Source organism: Rattus norvegicus, chromosome 9 (genome assembly GCF_021556685.1).
Source record: "Rattus norvegicus strain SHRSP/BbbUtx chromosome 9, alternate assembly SHRSP_T2T, whole genome shotgun sequence".
Lineage (NCBI taxonomy): Eukaryota > Metazoa > Chordata > Mammalia > Rodentia > Muridae > Rattus > Rattus norvegicus.
Genome location: NC_141542.1, coordinates 65,691,674 through 65,708,959, shown reverse-complemented (window position 1 = coordinate 65,708,959; position 17,286 = coordinate 65,691,674). Strand labels below are relative to the sequence as shown.

Genomic DNA, 17,286 nt, shown 5'->3' with positions numbered 1-17,286 from the left:
GGCTCTATGAGACTCTTTCAAAAAAAATTAAGTAGTTTTAAAGGAAATCTTTCTGACACCAGCAGGTAGATAATAAAATCTATAATATTGCTGGTTGTGGTAACACATACTGGTAGGACTTGCTGCAGGAGGTGCGGGCAGGAGGATCACGAGTTCAAGACCAGCCTGCGGACATTATTCGCTATGTAATTGGCTGGGATCTGCTGAGATGTTTTTCTTATGCATAGCATACAATGCTAATTTTCAAAAGACCTATACTTGAAACCTATTTTTTTAAATACCCCATAATCTAGGGAAACCCTTGAAGAATTTTGGAAATGAGGATCATGTATTTTCTGCCCTTTCATATAATGAGAGTTTCTCTGCAAGGACTATTGACGAGTTTGGATATGCATGCTGCTGATGCTACTGACTCCAGAATTTGGATTAGTTTCCAGAGAGAAGTAATTACCTAAGTTGCATGGTAAAATTTGATCTAGTTCTAATAATATTTCTACTGAAGATTTTTTAAGTGTGGATTGACATTTCAATGTATCAGAATATTAATTGGATAATATAAAAATTGGATGACAAATCTGTTAATCATCAACTTCTCTTGATTATATATCAATTCTGAATTTATACTCTGAGTAATTCTACTTCCTATTCATTAGCTTAAGTTTTATTCAAACTTCCAGAGCAGTGAGAGTTGTTTATGACAAAATATTTCTATTGTAACAAAGAGAAGGCCACTACTAGAGTCAACATGCATGGAGTATAAAGTATACTAGCTGAAAGCAATATTACTAGGCAATGAGAAAACAATCATGAGAAAATCTTAGCGTAATTACATGCCAAGTCAAGTTCTTACACTGAAGATGTTAAGAGCATATTCCAGATAAGACAGAACTTTTCACTCCCACATTTCTGGATACCGGATTTTATTGAGAGATTTTAACAATTAAGAGAAACACATAAACCTTCCTAGCATGTAAGAAGAGGAATTTTAAATTCAAAATCTGTTCCTTTCTCATAGTGTCTTTGTTGCTTTTCTATTACTGTGATAAGACATTATGACCAAAGCCATTTATGGAAGAGTTTATTACCATCCTGGTGGGGAGCATGGTGGTAGGCAGGCCAGCATGGTGGTAGAATGGTAGCTGAGAGCTCACATCTTAAAACATAACCAACCACAAGACAAAAAGAAGTAACTGTGACCATCATGGGCTTTTGAAACCTCAAAGCCTGAGCCCAGTGACATACCTTCTCCAACAAAGCCACACCTCCTAATGCTTCCCAACCAGTCCCACTATCTAGGGACCACAATGGTAGCCATTCCCATTGAACCCACCATTCTTCATAAACAAAAAATAAAATAATAATCAGCCTAGTCACTAATGTTCACAAAATTACTTTCTACTTCTTTCCTAGCATATAAATGAGACTTTATCTTGAGGGAAATCAACCTCCTCAGTTTTCTTGATAACCTAATCTTTGATTGCAAAATAAATAAATATACTTTCTCATTTAAAATATTGTCCATGGACAATTGATTCCCAAGGGTACCTTTGTTTGTTTAAAAGGAAAAAAAGTAAAAGAAAACACACATTGGTAGCTTATTTCCATAGCCCATGTTACCATAACCTACCATAATATTTTCAGTAAATGGGCTGGCTACCTAAGGTTTAGCAGAATACATCTAGAGACTATTATTAGATTTCGGATTTAATTTTGAGCCCTGAAATAGCATAGTTCGTTCACTGCTGCATGTGACATTTTAAAAACCTGAGCAAACAGTATTATTCTTAGGAAAGAAAAGCTCTTTCTCACTGGATTCAGCATTTAGAAACAATATTGAATTGATTTGAATCAGAAAATTGTCTCTGAGAACCTGAAATGAATATAAACATTAGGCAGATGATCTCACCTCTTGCTTCCTGCCTTAGTCCTGTTTTGTTTTCTTTGAGTGGTTCTTAATATTCATTCAAAGTGTGCATTATGTGCAGATGCATCCCAAAGCCACGGTGTACTCCTGCTCTTGTCAGAGCCCAAGCACACTGCCCTCCACACTGCGCACAGTGCAAGCTCTGGTGCCCTGGGTGGAGGCCTTTGGTAAGAAGCCCAGATCAGATCAGGCGCTAGGCAGAGCTATTTCATGTGTCGAGATCATGTGTGAGTATTTTTCACTGCTGTTTTTGCACCCAGCAAACAAACACGATACTTTTAGATGTATAATGCTCCCCCATCTTGCCCTTCAGGCAGGATTCTTACATTCCATGGAATGACAAAGGTTCACATCCCTTTTTGCCCTAGGTGGAAAACATAAAAGCCTAAGCTACGTCATTAATCATGCAGACTGTCTGCTGCAACACTGCCAAGAAAATGATCCTCCTCGTACCACCCATCAATATCTCTGACACCTGTCTAAGAGCTCAGGTCATGCATATCTGTCTGCCTTTAGAGAAGTGTCAATGTGCAAACATTCCCTCACTATTTTTAGGGTCACGTTAGCAGTATTCATCACCTTCCTGTCAGTTCATGCAATTTGTCATGTTATGCAGAACTACCAGTGACTGTACTGGTCATCTCCCCTTTGCATTGTGGTTTTTAGAGCATGAGAGGAGAATATGTTTGGAAATTGTCAGAAGTATGTGAGACAGCGGCCAGAGTTTCCCCCAAGAAATTACTGTGGCTCACATTTAAGAGAAAAATACAGATATTTGAGGTCCCTGTGGCCTACCAAAATTTTTACTCCTGTCTGATTTCTTGTTCAGTGAATTGTATTTTTAATGAATTTCATTAGAAAGCTCACAGCATGATTCCAGGAGGTTAAATCACAGCTTACAAATGAAACAAAACTTCAGAAATTAGGAGGTCAAAGAATGCTGTTCAGACAAAAGCTGCCAGTTCCGAATGCCTAGAAACAGACTATAGGAAAGTTAGAGAATTAACTACAAAGGCTGATAGAAATCTATGCAGCACCAGGAACTCATGATGGTTTGTCTCATCTGTCACTCGGCACCACAGCCACAACTCCCAAAGCAGCTAGCAAATACATTCCCATCTCTGAACAGTGAAGGCATTTCACCATAGGTGGGAAAATTCCAGAACTAGGAATTAAAACATCTATGCCTCGGGCCTCTGCCCTGCAGTGATGCTCAAGGGGACTGTGGTAGCTCTTGCCTTGGATGTTTTTATCTGAAAAGTGTAGATGTCAAAAAATCTCCAATATTTGCTTCAGGAGTCTACCTTCCTACTGTTATGTAAATCAATGGCACATATAAAGCCACAAAATGAAATGTTCTATCCTTGATAATTGTGACCTTCTCTGACATGTGCATGACGATGTTGGAATCACGAAAGTAATTGGAACAGCTCTGTTGCTAGCCTGAGCTCAGGGATAAACTCAAAGCCTGGAAGAGTACCAGCTACTTCAGCCACTCTCAAGTGGAGTGAGTTTAGCTGTGACACCCATGAAGTAAGCTGCCTATTTTGTAGCTGTTGCTAACTAGGACGAGGAAGCAACAGATATAACAGCAGGATCCAAGAGCTACAGAATCTGCTCATATGGACGATAAACGCCTTAAAGAAATTGTAACTTTGTTAGCTATTTATGTTAAAGAGAATATTAGAGAATGGTTCAAAGGAGTTCTAGCAGCTGAACCCAGGCCTAGGTGTGCCTACAATTTAACTACATCTCTGTACCTCGGTAGTGAGGGTCTTATGAGGACGGTCAGCTTATCACTACAACGGAAAATATTTGTTTTGGCTTTATTAAAAATAAGAATGTCCAGGAACCAATGATACCTAAGCCTCTTGTTACCTTCAAATTCAGAATCTCAGATAACACTAATAAACACTCGTATAGTAAATCACAATTGTGCAGATGGTTTCCCTGAAAAATAAAAAGTAAATCATTGAAGAAATAGAAGAACAGGAATTCATATTTACTCTGTGTTTACTATACATTATGATTGTAGACAGCATGCTGCCTTGCTCCCTCTGAATCCACCTGGAGAGTGCACAATTCACAAAAGTGTCGTAAGTGCAGCTCAGACTGACGCAGCACAGATGACAAGGCCTGTGGAGTAACGTGACTGGCAATAAGAAAGGACAAACTGATGTCTTGTTTTTTGTTTGGTTTTGGTTTTGGTTTGGGGTTTTATCAGTACCAGGTTCACTTGGCAGAGAAGAGAAAAGAGCATTGTGAAGGTGGGGAACAGGGCTTGGAAGACAAGGAAGCTTTGATGAACTAGGAGGATTCCAGGACCACAAATGGCATGGCATGGAGAAGAGGAAACAGAGCTAAGTGGAATTGGTGGTTTACAGATCAGTCAAGCCTGGGCCTTATTTGTAATGCATGTGTAAATGAATTGTCTGGTCCAGGCTATAGGCTAAGCTCTTATTTAGTAATGTCAGACTTTAAAAAAAGGAAAACCAACCTGGCATAAGGGAAGAAAAGAACACAAGACAAGGCCGATGAGGAAAGTCTGATAGGAATAAAGATTGGATGTGCTGTTGATGACAGAGAAGAAAATGTATTTTAGGTGGGCTTAGGATGTATATGTTTACCAGATTTGCTGTCTAGATATGAATGTGCATATGTGTACAAAATAATCAATCATGTCTGACATGTTCCCTGGATGCCTCAACACAGAGATGGATCTGGGGGTCTACAAGGAAAGGAAAGAAAAATGATGATGTAGTGACCCTCCAGGAGAGGCTTAGGCTGAAGGTGCCATGGAGTAGGGGTTGGACCCTCAGAAACCCCTGTCATTGGCTTCTCCCTGTATTCTGTTTCATGTTTCTGATTCTAGAATAAAATAAATGTTCATTTCTTTTTGTTTCTTTTTTTTGTGGAGGATTATGGGAGTTCAAGGGAGTTGTTGGTTTTGTTTTGTTTTATTGGATATTTTATGTATTTACATTTCAAATGTTATTCCCTTTACCCCCTTTTCCCATTACCCCTCCCCCTCCCTCTGATTCTATGAGAATGCTCCCACTCCTACCCACCCACTGCCACCTCAACACTTTGGCATTCCCCTACATTGGGGAAACGAGCCTTCACAGGACCAAGGGCTTCTTCTATTGATGTCAGACAATGCCATCTTCCTCTACATATTAGGCTGGAACTATGGGTCCCTCCATGTTTGGTGGTTTAGTGCCCAGGAGCTCTAGGGGATCTGGTTGGTTGATATTGTTGTTCTTCCTATAGGGTTGCAAACCCCTTCAGCTCCTTCAGTCCTTTCTCTAACTCCTCCAATGGGGTCCTTGTGCTCAGTCCGATGGTTAGCTGCAAGCATCCTCATCCTCTGGCAGAGCCTCTCAGGAGACATCCATATCAGGCTTCTGTCAGCAAGCACTTCTTGGCATCAGCAATAGTGACTGGTGGATGCATATGGGATGGATCCCCAGGTGAAACAGTCTCTGCATGGCCTTTCCTTTAGTCTCTACTCCACTCTTTGTCCCTGTATTGTCCCTGTATTCTGTTCACCCTTCTAAGAAGGACTGAAGCATCCACATTTTAGCCTTCCTTCTTCTTCAACTTTATATGGTCTGAGAATTGTTTCTTGGGTATTCCGAGATTTTGGGCTAATATCCACTTATCAGTAAGTGCATACTATATGTGTTCTTTTGTGACTGGGTTACCTCACTCAGGATGATATTTTCTAGTTCCATCCATTTGCCTAAGAATTTCCTGAAGTCATTGTTTTTAATAGGTGAGTAGTACTCCACTGTGTAAATGTAACACATTTTCTGTATCCATTCCTCTGTTGAAGGGCATCTGGGTTCTTTCCAGCTTCTGGCTATTATAAATAAGGCTGCTATGAACATAGTGGAGCATGTGTCTTTGCTGTATGTTGGAGCATAATTTGGGTATATGCCCAGGAGTGGTATAGCTGGGTCACTAGGTAGTACTGTGTTCAATTATCTGAGGGACCTCCAGAGTAATCTAGAGTGGTATTTCTGGGTCTTTAGGTAAATCTATTTCCAATTTTCTGAGGAAACTCCAGACTGATTTCCAGAGAGGTTGTATCAGCTTGCAATCCCACCAACAATGGAGGAGTGTTCCACTTTCTCCACATCCTCGCCAGCATCTGTTAGCCATTCTAACTGGTATGAGGTGGAATCTCAGGGTTGTTTTGATTTACATTTCTCTGATGACTGAGGATGTTGAGCATTTCTTTAGGTGCTTCTGGGCCATTTGATATTCCTCAATTGAGAATTCTTTGTTTAGTTTATCCCATTTAATGAATGCTCATTCCATTTTAAGTGTTGTGCCTAAACATATCCCTTTTGTTCTAAAGCTTACTTTTCTGTACAATTATGTCTATAGCTTACTTTCTGCCTTGACTGGTACCTGTGTGTGGAGCCAGCGCTCACCTCTCCTTCACACTGTTGAGATAAGCCTACTGAGATTCCCCAGTGGCCCTCTGACTGCATTCCAGTCATTCTGCAAATGACACACTTTATTTTTTCCCAGTCTCTTTAATGTGAACAGAATGTGTTTGTGCATTTGTGGTTTGCCTTCTATTTCTTGTCTTCTTTACTTATCACTGAAGCTCCGTGAAGGCAGGAAAACCATCATGCTCCTTATTTATAAATGCAGCACCTAGAAAAATGCCTGATGCCTGTTCACCGCCCTACAAGTATTCCATCAAGACCAGAGGTCACTGCTCTAGAAGCAGAACTGAGTGTGTTTTTAGACAAGTTCCCATATGAGAGTAATGCCTTCTTGTCCTCTTAAGAAATTTTACCTGTATTAAGCAAATTTTGAAAATTTTTGTGCAAAGCTACAGAAGCAGAAGGTGTATAGTATGTGTATCACAAATTATAGATACCTTTTATTTTTTAAACTCCTCAAAAAAAGAAAAAAATTAATGGATTCCAGTTCGGGAGTTTAATTTCTCATCTCTACTAGACGTTTAAAAACACTTTAAGGACAAACTTTTATAGGGAATTTAATTCCAAACATTGCTTTGGAAGTAATAGGAAAGACTGTTTACTGAAAGGGGAAGAAAGAGACCTTCATATGCAAATGTCTGGCATTTGAAAATGTCATATAGCTACATCTACATATAAATAAGATGCTCTCTGAATTCCAGGGAAGGGAGACTTTGTATAGCATTAGCCAATTTCTATATCAAAGTAAAGTGAACTAATAAAGCAGCAGTGAGTCAAGCCGAGGAAGAGAGAGCAAATTTCCACTACCTCTAACAGCAGCAGCATTCCAGGTCAAAGACCAACCAGACAAAATCCAAGCCCTGATGAAATCAAATCCCAAGTGTTTGAAGGATAATGGAGATCAGCCAGCTAGAAGAAAAGGGACTTGCAGATCAGATCTTCACAACTCCCTATCAAGTACTTGCTTTCCTCCCAAATACTGACATGGAAGCTAAAGTCCTCTGAGATCTTTTACATAATCTCTAGGCTGGTGATCGGTTTCCTTACAGGAACTTCTAAAGGTTGAACAACAAACAAAGCAAACAACAACAACAAAACAAATATACAAACAAACAAAAAAGGTCAGTTTTAATGTCTTTCCAATTTTATATGTGTTCTACTGCCATATATATATATATATATATATATATATATATATATATATATATATACATACATATATATATATGTACTCATACACTCACACTGTACACATACAGTGCTCCCTGATTATGGTGGATTCACAGGGGGAAAAAAATTAACCATTTAATTTACATTACTTTTACTGACTATTTTATAGAATCCCTGTAGGACTTGTTCCTTACCCACAAGAAGTGACTGAAGTCTATCAGCCAGAGCCTACACCAAAATTTAATTTTAGGTACAAAGATAAGTAGACCACAGCATACCCTGGCTCCTACACAAGATATTTATATGGGAACTGGTGCTGAGAGAACTAGCTTTGAGAAGGATAGCTGAAGGGAAGGAAATGCTTGAATTTTAGGGTAGAAGTCTATTTTAGTAAGCTTAAGTTAGCAGCGATAGGGAAGAAAACAGAAAAATCCAATTGTCAAAGAAAACCAACAAATGAGGATTATCTTAAAAATGGATAAGTATAACTGCTACCTTCCTGTTGAATATAGAAAACTGTTATTAGTGTTTCTCTTTGAAATGACCATTCAATTGAAAAAAAGTTCTTATCACCATTGAAAATATTTTAAATTTAGACTCGGAAAGTTGAACAGCTTCATCCATAGCCATCTTCTGTTGGAGAAGCTGAGACTATGAATGGACGGGGTTCTCTCTAGCCACAGAGCAGTTTCCTTGGTCGCCTACCACTCCTGCCTGTGTCTGGGCAGGAAGAGGAACAGGAAAAGAGAGAAATGCACATTGGATACATCTGAAAATACACAGTCCCTTGTGACAGATATTAAAGGAGCCAAAGCAAGTCCCTAATGAGGATTAAAAATATCATATCAAAGAACATGTTTCAAAAACTAAAAAAGGAAAAAGAAGTAGAGAAAAATTTGTTGACTTTCTGCTAAAATGTGCTGACATGTGGGGATATTTATGTTTTTCTGAACATCTGGTGCATATTAGTATGTTTTTCTTCATAATCCTCAATTATTAATAAAAAGGGAAAGCTGAATAATTAGGACACACTGCCACAATAAATGACTATCACGCATGTCTCTCCCCACTGCATAGAATCTCATCCTCCCATTAAAAAACAGTTATTTTTAAGTAGAAGAATCAGTATATTATCTTATCACAAAGTTCTATCAGAATAGACCATATTGAGTCAGCAACACTTGCATCTAAGAGCTTGGATTATATTTCAAGTCATGATCATCATTATTAATAATGATCCACATTATACTTTTAATATTGTCTAAAGTTTGAAGAACAACTTAAACTTGATATATACTTGCTTTGCCAAGATGGAATTCTATTTCTTTAATAAAACTTTATGGAACAGAGATGATTTTATTAGATAGGAAGGGCACCGTCACTTTTGGCTACTTTGTAGCCTGTCAAATTGAAGTTGTCTCCTTCTCCTTTATAAACTTTGGTTAACCTTCATCTCCTATTAAGGACTGCATCCGCTACTTGTGGCTATTGTAAGAACCAACCACTGAGTGAATGCTTCTCTTCATTTGCCAAATTCTTGCTCCAGTTTGCCCGTCATCTTTGCCCTGTGAGTGATGATGTATACAACAGACACTTTTACTTGCTGAATGCTTTATGCTCTGCAGACATGTGCCAATACATACCTACATCTAAAATATCATTCATTTAAAACAGCTGTAAGGGGCTGAACACCTACTATGTGTCAGATATTGCTACAAATATTACAAGCATGAACTATTGATAATAACTTGCCTATAGTCACAATGCTGAGAGAAAAAGATGTAAAGACCAAGCAAACTCCCCAGCTGACCTTAGCCCTTAGACAAACATTTGCAGGATCTGTTATCCTGGAGGGTAGCATAAATAGGGTTTCATTGCAGCATTTTCATACATTTGCATGATAATTTTTTCAATCAATCTGTTCATGCACTGCCTTTCCCATACCCCCTGCTCACCTTGTCTGGTTCCTCTCCTCCCTTTCTACACTCATATTGCGTGCATTGCATTACCTGCTGTAACAGAGAGCTAGGGCTACACCACCTTGTGCCCCTGGTGGGTCATGTGCTTCCAGCTACCCGCCCAGTAACTCTTTGTATATGCAAATGAAAGACACATGCACACACACACACACACACACACACACACACACACACACACACACACACACACTAGCTTATTTTTGAAATGCCTTGACTACTCAAGGTCTTGGTAGTTAAGCCTCCTGTGGCTAGCATGCTTTTCCTTCCAGTACTCTTGGCTCAAAGCTTTCTAAATCTACCCTTAACTTTGCTGCCCTGTTACCTTCTGTGAGAACCATTGTTCTTTGCTGCCCAAGACGCTTTGGAGCAGCCCTTCCCAGGGGCATCTTCCTTTTACTCCTACATTTCAGATGATCTTCTGTCTGCAGCTCTAAATTTTATCCATCTCTCTCCCCAAGTAACGGCAATTCTCCGTCTCCTCCTCTCTGCATCCTAGGTGCAGACGCTAAGGGTCCTGCCCCGTCTCCCTTTTCCCAACCATTGGCTGCTGGCATCTTTCGTGACCGATCAAAAACCAATCGGGGACAAGAACCTTTAGCATTAGACACACAGATTCCCTTTTGAATCAAAGCATTAGAACCCATCTCCAACCACTTACTCTTTCTCCAGCTCCACTAAGACCTACACCTTCTTTCTCAGGACCTTCATTTCTAGTTTCCTCCTTTTCTGCACATCATAAACTCTTACTTACACATACAAGTACATAAATATAATTTTATATCTCCACTCCATGTATAAGAGAAGCCATGTACTATTCGTTTATTACACTTAACACGGTGACTTCTAGTTCCATCCATTTTTTTGCACATGTCAATTGTCTTTTTTGATTACATGAAATTTCACTGTGCGTGTACACCACTCCATCTGTTGACAGATATCTCTGTGGGTCTTTTTGCTGATGTTGTGAATCTTGCAGTAGGTTCCTGCTTTTTAACATTCATAAGCTGAGGTCTTCTGTTCCTCACCTTTACCTCAGAACTTCAGCAAGAGTCCTTCTGTGACCAACATGGGTTTTCTGTCTTCATTTTAGAGATGACAAAACAGCTACAGAGGTATTCATGAATTCCCTATGTCCTACTGCAAGTAAGAAAGGACACAGGCTTCTGAACTCAGATCATGAGATGATAATTTCATTCACAAGAAAAAGTTCCCTCAGTGTTGCAAAAATTGACTATTAGCACACTATCTTACTCACAAAATGTATTATTCCATATTAAGAAACTATTAAAACATTCCTTATGTGTAATATTTCTTACATAGTACCAAAATATACTCAGAGAGTTATACAGTTGTACAGAAGGCTCTTCCAGCTCAAACCAACTCTTGATTTCTGTGAAATACTATAGCCTAAAAGATGACGAAGGGCTTTCACGGGTCCAGCTTGATGTGGTAGAAAGGCACGTGGGTTTGAGGCTCCATACAGTTGCTCCTGCGCTAGGCAAACCTCATCTTCCCTGTATTACATTAATCATCTCTGTCCAGTGGATCAGCCATTGTTCCAAACTGCAAAACAAAGGTCTCTTCATCAGTATTAGCCTGAGAGTGCTCTAAAAATTCAAAACATGACAGAAATTCTAATTTTCCAAAGCCCCTGGCCACACTTGGACTTTCCAAGTACAACATCTATTTCTTCTCTCTCATGATCCCCCGTTCTCATTCTACCCCTTACTTCATCGCCCTCTTGACACCCCAGTAGAAGACACTCTCTCCTGTACAAGGCTGGGAGGGCAACAGGCAAGGATCTGAATTTTTAAAAATAGAGGAATGATTTTGTGTTTTTTATTATAAGAGATTCTTATGAATAATGAAAATATCCAGATCTACTAAATCTAAACAAATAAATAAGAGTAAATAACTTAAAATCAAAGAGTTCACCATTACTTTTCAAGCCAACAAAAATTACTTGAAATTCATTTTTCATTTAGTATATATGTTTCAAGATAAAAGCAGGTTTCTATAATAAACCTGATGAATCTCTTTCTAGTTTTGTGTTTTTCATATACAATTTGTGTACATATTCATTTCTATACATATATGTGAATACGTATATGAGTTTGTATGTAGTGTTTATAGGTATTTATGTGTATGTGCATGTATATACGTTTATGTGTGTATGCATGTATACTTGAGTGCATATGTGATGTATGTATCTGAGTATGCATATTCATGTGTAAGCATATGTGCATGTATGTGCTAGAATTGGGATCCAATTTGATGTACAATCAAAATTTATATTTTTTTCTATTTGAATAATATTTTATCCTTCTGTTATACTGCGATCTAATATTGTTATTAAATGTTAGATAATTCCTACTTTTAGGTGATGTATTTAATGTTAGTAATAACTCTGTCTACTTTTGAGGCTTTTAATTCACAGATTTTGAAAGTGTGTAGCATATTCTGTCCTAATGATGACATCTTAAGTGCTTATATCTTCTCTACTGAACACTGAACAAATAAAGTCTGTTGTGGCTTTCTAGCAACCATAGTTCTTCCTTGACAAGTGTAAAAGCCTTCCATTTCAGTTCCCTAGAAGCAGATCTCAGTCATGGCCTGAGGTAGAGCCTTTGAAAACAGAATGTGAGAAGCAAGGTAGGGTGAAGGAAGGGGGAACTAAGCAATGTCTACATAGTCTAAAATAAACAAATTATATATCTATATATAAATATAAATATATATAATGTTTTGGTAGGTTTTTTTAGGCTGTAAAATTTGAGTTCTTGCTTTTGTTCTTTTACTATCTATATATTTTTACTATTGTCACCTCAACGTGAATTGCTTTTATAATGAAAAATATCCAATATGCTTTATTTTTAAGAAAAAAATATAGAACTATGCAATTTAGCTCTCTCAGGAAACCACATTCTTCACATTGAATGGTACAGTTTCTATTAGCCAGTGAAACACCTATGGTTATGACTGTACCTGCAGATTCAAGTGGAGTAGTAAGGCAATCTCAGGGATCTCTCCAGGCAAAGAAATACTTCTGTCTCAATTATCTGAACCTTCAGACAAAATTGTTTTCCAGGCTGAAATTATCCACATGACTGCTTCTTTCATTTTTCCCCTAACTCTGCATGTTCAACTCTCAGACAATACATTACTGTTGATACTTTACGAGAAAACCTCAGATTAAACTGAGAACACACAGAAGAGATGGATGTGAGGGCTGATAACTCTCCTGACAATCTTGCGTCTGAAGGTCCTCTAAAATGGAGTTTAAGAGTTATACGCATACGGCATCCGCAGCTAGTTCCTGCTTTTAACACGCATGGCAATAGGAACTACCTTCATATGTCTGCCACCTCCCTCCAACTTATCAGAGGTGTGTGCATATGTGAGGGCTGTTTGTGTGTGTGTGTATGTGTGTGTGCAGTTTATAGAGTTACATGTGTCTATTCATGTGTATATATGTATGAAAATATTTATGTTTTATATGCACATACATTAGCTGTCATGTGCAGTGCTGCATTCTTCGTGTAAGAATGACAATTTTAAAGCATTAAATTATCATAAAATAACAATATTACTTAATGATCTTTTGACCAATACATGACCTGTGTCATATAATACAAACTGAAAGAACTCAACAGATTTACTCTTTTTAAACAATTTCATTTTCTTGTGTTAAGTTTTACAAAAACACAGAGAAAATGCTTTGTTTAAAAGCATTCTTCAGTGATATTTCTTCATAGTCTCAATTCTCATAATTTCATGTCTCTGACCATGCCTTTTAAACTTGATTCTCCAAATGTCCTATAAATAATTACCAATGTCCTTTTTCCTATTTCATATATCATATATCTCTAGGTAATTTTCTTAATATTACTTAATATTAGATATTTCATCCCCTAATATTTTTCTACTAAAAAATAAATTCTTTCCAGTTTATGCAATTCTATTGCATACATACTGAACCACAAAATTAATCAATGTTTTCTCAAAAATCACTAGAGATTTTGAGATATTTGTATTGAAGCTAAAATATTTCTCCTCAAAGTCTCCATGACACAACATGGAATTAGTTAACCATTTAAGGCAAATTTTCATCTTTCATTTGTTTTAATATTTTTTTATTTGTGAGATAGGGTCGCTGGTGTTTTGAATGTAAAAAGCCCTCATAGGCTCATATATTTGAATGCTTGGTCTCTAGTTAGTGGAACTGTTTGAGAAGGATGTATGGCCTTGTTGGAGGAGGTGTGTCACTGGGGGAAGGCTTTGAGGTTTTAAAAGCCCATGCCATTCCAGGTAGCTCTCTCCCTGCCTCCTGCCTGCGGGTCAGATGTGAGTTCAAAGCTATTTCTCAAGTGTCATGCCTACCTGCTGTCATGTTCCCCTGCATGGTGTTTGATCCTCTGGACCTAAGAGCCCTAAATTAAGTACTTTCTCTTATATTAGTTACCTTGGTCATGGTGTTTTGTCACAACAATAGAACAATAACCAGGGAAGTTCCCTCTCTAGCATGTACTGGTCTCAGACTAATGGTTCTCTTGTCCTAACATCCAAAGCATTAGAATCATAAATGTTACTACCACCTAGTGCTGTTTATTTAATTTACAACACATTAATGTGTGTGTATGTATATATATATATATATAAACAATTTGACAATATCAATCACCTAAAATGTAATTCTGATTTCCTGTTTGTCTGCTAGTCCATCTGAGTCCCCTCATTTATCTATTTTCCATGATGAGATATGCTAGATACTTACCCACTGCCCTTGAAATCTAAACAATGTTCCTCCCCCTGGTAGGTAGATATTTTCTCACAGAGGATCTTGGTTGACCTCTTCACCTTCCTTTTGTATCCATCTCCTTCCCCTGTCTCTCCCTCTCCTCCTCCTTCATCCGGCATTCTCTGCTCTGACAGAGCACCTGGTTTCTTTGTCCCACTCTCTCTATCAGAAGCCCTCCCTGGACTCTAGCTGGCCAGCTCTTCACAGCTATTCCTTATCGCATCTTACCACACCTGTCGGAAATAGGTTTCTAGGCCCACTGTTTAGTGTCTGAACATCCTGGGCTTCTCCTGTAACATTTCAACCTGGCATGTTGAGTTTGGGGGTTTTGTGTGTTTGTTTTCTTTGTTTTGTTTATTCATTTATTTATTTTGTCTGTTGTATATCTCACTGTCTAATGTGTTTGCACTTCAGGAAAGAAACTCTTTGTCACTTATCATTCATACCTTATGTTTGTAGCATTAGCTACAGAGAAGGAAATCAGATTTTAAGAGAATCAAGTGAATGAATTATATAAGTCAGGGCGAAGTTGTAAATTTAGACACTTCATGACAGGAAGTGTTTCTCAGTTCTCTAAGATCCAAAAAGTTAAATGGTCAAATACTAAGAGCTAAAAGTCATAGGTTGATATTAACAACATCAAATAAAAGCATACATAAGGGTTTTTAATTATCTATCTCATATATTCCTGTTTCAGAGTATATTTATCTTGTGTTTCTATTCCTAAATAAATGGTCATCTGGAAGCTGCAACTGCAATGTCAGCTTTTCTATTGCAATAGACCAAATGTATATTTGACTCTTCAGATTCAAAACTGTACATGTTTTATAACCTCTATTGATTCCTTGAGTGGCTTACCATGTACTAGAAGACTGTAAATTATATCCTGAGTATGGGATAGACCTGTGAAAAGGTAAACTAGCATTGAGACCACAAAGTAGCTTTTAGTGATAACTTATTTCAAGCTCTAAAAAGTGCCTATGTAGAAAGAAATTGTGCAGAAGTGTATAATACTCTTAACTCTTTCTAGAGTTATCCATCCGCAGTTAATTATTTAAGTCAACATTGGCTATAAAAGTCAGAAACAAACCAATTATTCAAAGCTGGAAACTAAAGGAGTCCCTGGTATTTAAAATACTTGGTAATTGTCTGCAATTTACTCTCTCTCTCTCTCTCTCTCTCTCTCTCTCTCTCTCTGTGTGTGTGTGTGTGTGTGTGTGTGTGTGTGTGTGTGTGTGTGTGTGTGTACATATATAAGTATATATATTTAACTGAGACATAACATTTCAAATACCAGGTTATCTCCACTTGAAATTCTCTTGAGCAAATAGGAAAACAAGCATTTAATTTTCAAGTGTTTTAAATGAAATAGCATAACATTACATGTTGAACTCTTCTCACTGAAGTAGAGAACATTTCAAATGTATTTAATGGAATAAAAAATTTTTCTTAAACTAGATATTCTCAAAAAAAGGTCTTGCATTTTCTTAGTCAGTCTGAACTTCATGTGAATCATCAGCTTTTGAGAATCCAGAAAACGTACAGTTAAGCTGAACAGGCGTACCCTACATGCGACCTAAAATCTGTCAAATAGGTCGTTGATGTCAGTGAACTTCTCGTTCATTTACTTTGAGGCAAAAAAAGGTAAAATGTAGAACCACTGGTTCTGTGGCAGAGTGAATAACAAACAATGGTCTCTTTTTAAAGATGAAAATAAATAAAAATAGATGAATAATAAGCACTTCAAAAGGTTCCCTTTGGGTCTTCACTGCTTTACCTGAGCTCTTAGAATTGATGATTCCTTCAAAGCATCATTTTGCAATACAAATGAGGTGAACAAATACTTTAGCATAAGCTTAAACTAAGGTTATCAGACACACTAAAAATTGTCTGAGGTTGACCAGGATTCTCCTAAGAACTATGCTGGGAAAGTAGACATGAACTAACACTCTCCAGGTGACTTGGCAACTAGAACCAGCCTTTGTCTCATTTTCATTGTTTGCATGTATGTATTGGAAAAATGACTTCATCAATGCAAGAACTGATCATTAACAACTGTATTGGTTTGCTAAGGCTCCACAATAAACTGCTACAAGCAAATGATTTAACAGAAATTTATTTATCACACAGTCTCAAATGCCCAAAATTCAAAAGTCAAGAATGTGTTAAAAGCAACTTCCACCAGAAACTCAAAGAGGGCAGCTTTTTCTTTGCCTCTTCCCAGTTGATATTTCCTCTTGTACTAATTCATAGGTCAGTTTCTGCCACCATCATCATGTGACCTACTACTTTGAGGGAATATGTTGTGATCTTGTACAGAAACCAAATAAATAAATCAATAAGATTTGTTTTCTAAAATGTCATCATTAATCAGTAGATACATAAGATTTAACAATGACTTTTAAAAGGTTGTGTTCACTGTCCCTGTTTGTATAGCAGGTTAACATTTGTATGGGGCCATGTAGAAATCTATATGGATTCTTATAGCATTAAAAATTTGGTTTAGAAAGGAATAACTCCTTTAACAACGTTCTTATGCCAAGACACGAATATGTTGGATTAACAGTAAGCACTAAGAGAAAAGACATCAAAGCAATATTAACTTTCCCCACAGTAAACTGTTCAGGAGCTACACTGTGCTAACACATTCCCTTATTCTGTCTTCCAGCCTTATTCCATATAGTTGTTTTTAAAATCAATTTTATCTAGACTTCTAGTGTGAAATGACAAGCTCATCTTTAAAAATACTCATTGCACAATCAGCGACATAGCCTTCTTAAATTGTTCTGCCTTACCCTTCCCTACACAAGGGTATTGCCTTCTTGTCCTTTTAGTGAGGAACACTTACATTAATTTAGTCACATACCATCATATGGCAATACTCCAGACTTGTAAATGAAACTAAACCCATGCTATAAATTCTCAAACTGCCCTTTCTGGGCCATGACATCATTT

The 17,286-nt window shown here is 37.6% G+C and overlaps 2 protein-coding genes and 1 long non-coding RNA gene across 38 annotated transcripts in view; 1 reads left to right on the top strand and 2 right to left on the bottom strand.

Annotated features, from left to right (window-relative positions):
• Positions 1–2,107, bottom strand: part of LOC108351929 (uncharacterized) — a 111,298-nt gene extending 109,191 nt beyond the window's left edge. For 20 of the 36 annotated variants that reach the window (XR_015629529.1, XR_015629519.1, XR_015629520.1 and 17 more), the window contains exon 1: positions 1,907–2,061. The gene's annotated coding sequence lies outside the window, so the exon portion shown is untranslated. Of the gene's footprint in view, positions 1–1,906 lie in introns of all 36 variants that reach the window. The other 16 variants (XR_015629539.1, XR_015629523.1, XR_015629516.1 and 13 more) reach the window with 11 other exon arrangements.
• Positions 1–17,286, top strand: part of Tmeff2 (transmembrane protein with EGF-like and two follistatin-like domains 2) — a 287,043-nt gene that overhangs the window by 243,814 nt on the left and 25,943 nt on the right. The gene's annotated exons all lie outside the window — the stretch shown is intronic.
• Positions 9,148–17,286, bottom strand: part of LOC148003723 (uncharacterized) — a 68,177-nt gene continuing 60,038 nt past the window's right edge. Inside the window, exon 6 of the long non-coding RNA XR_015629550.1 lies at positions 9,148–11,096. This is a non-coding gene — a long non-coding RNA (uncharacterized LOC148003723). The remainder of the gene's footprint in view (positions 11,097–17,286) is intronic.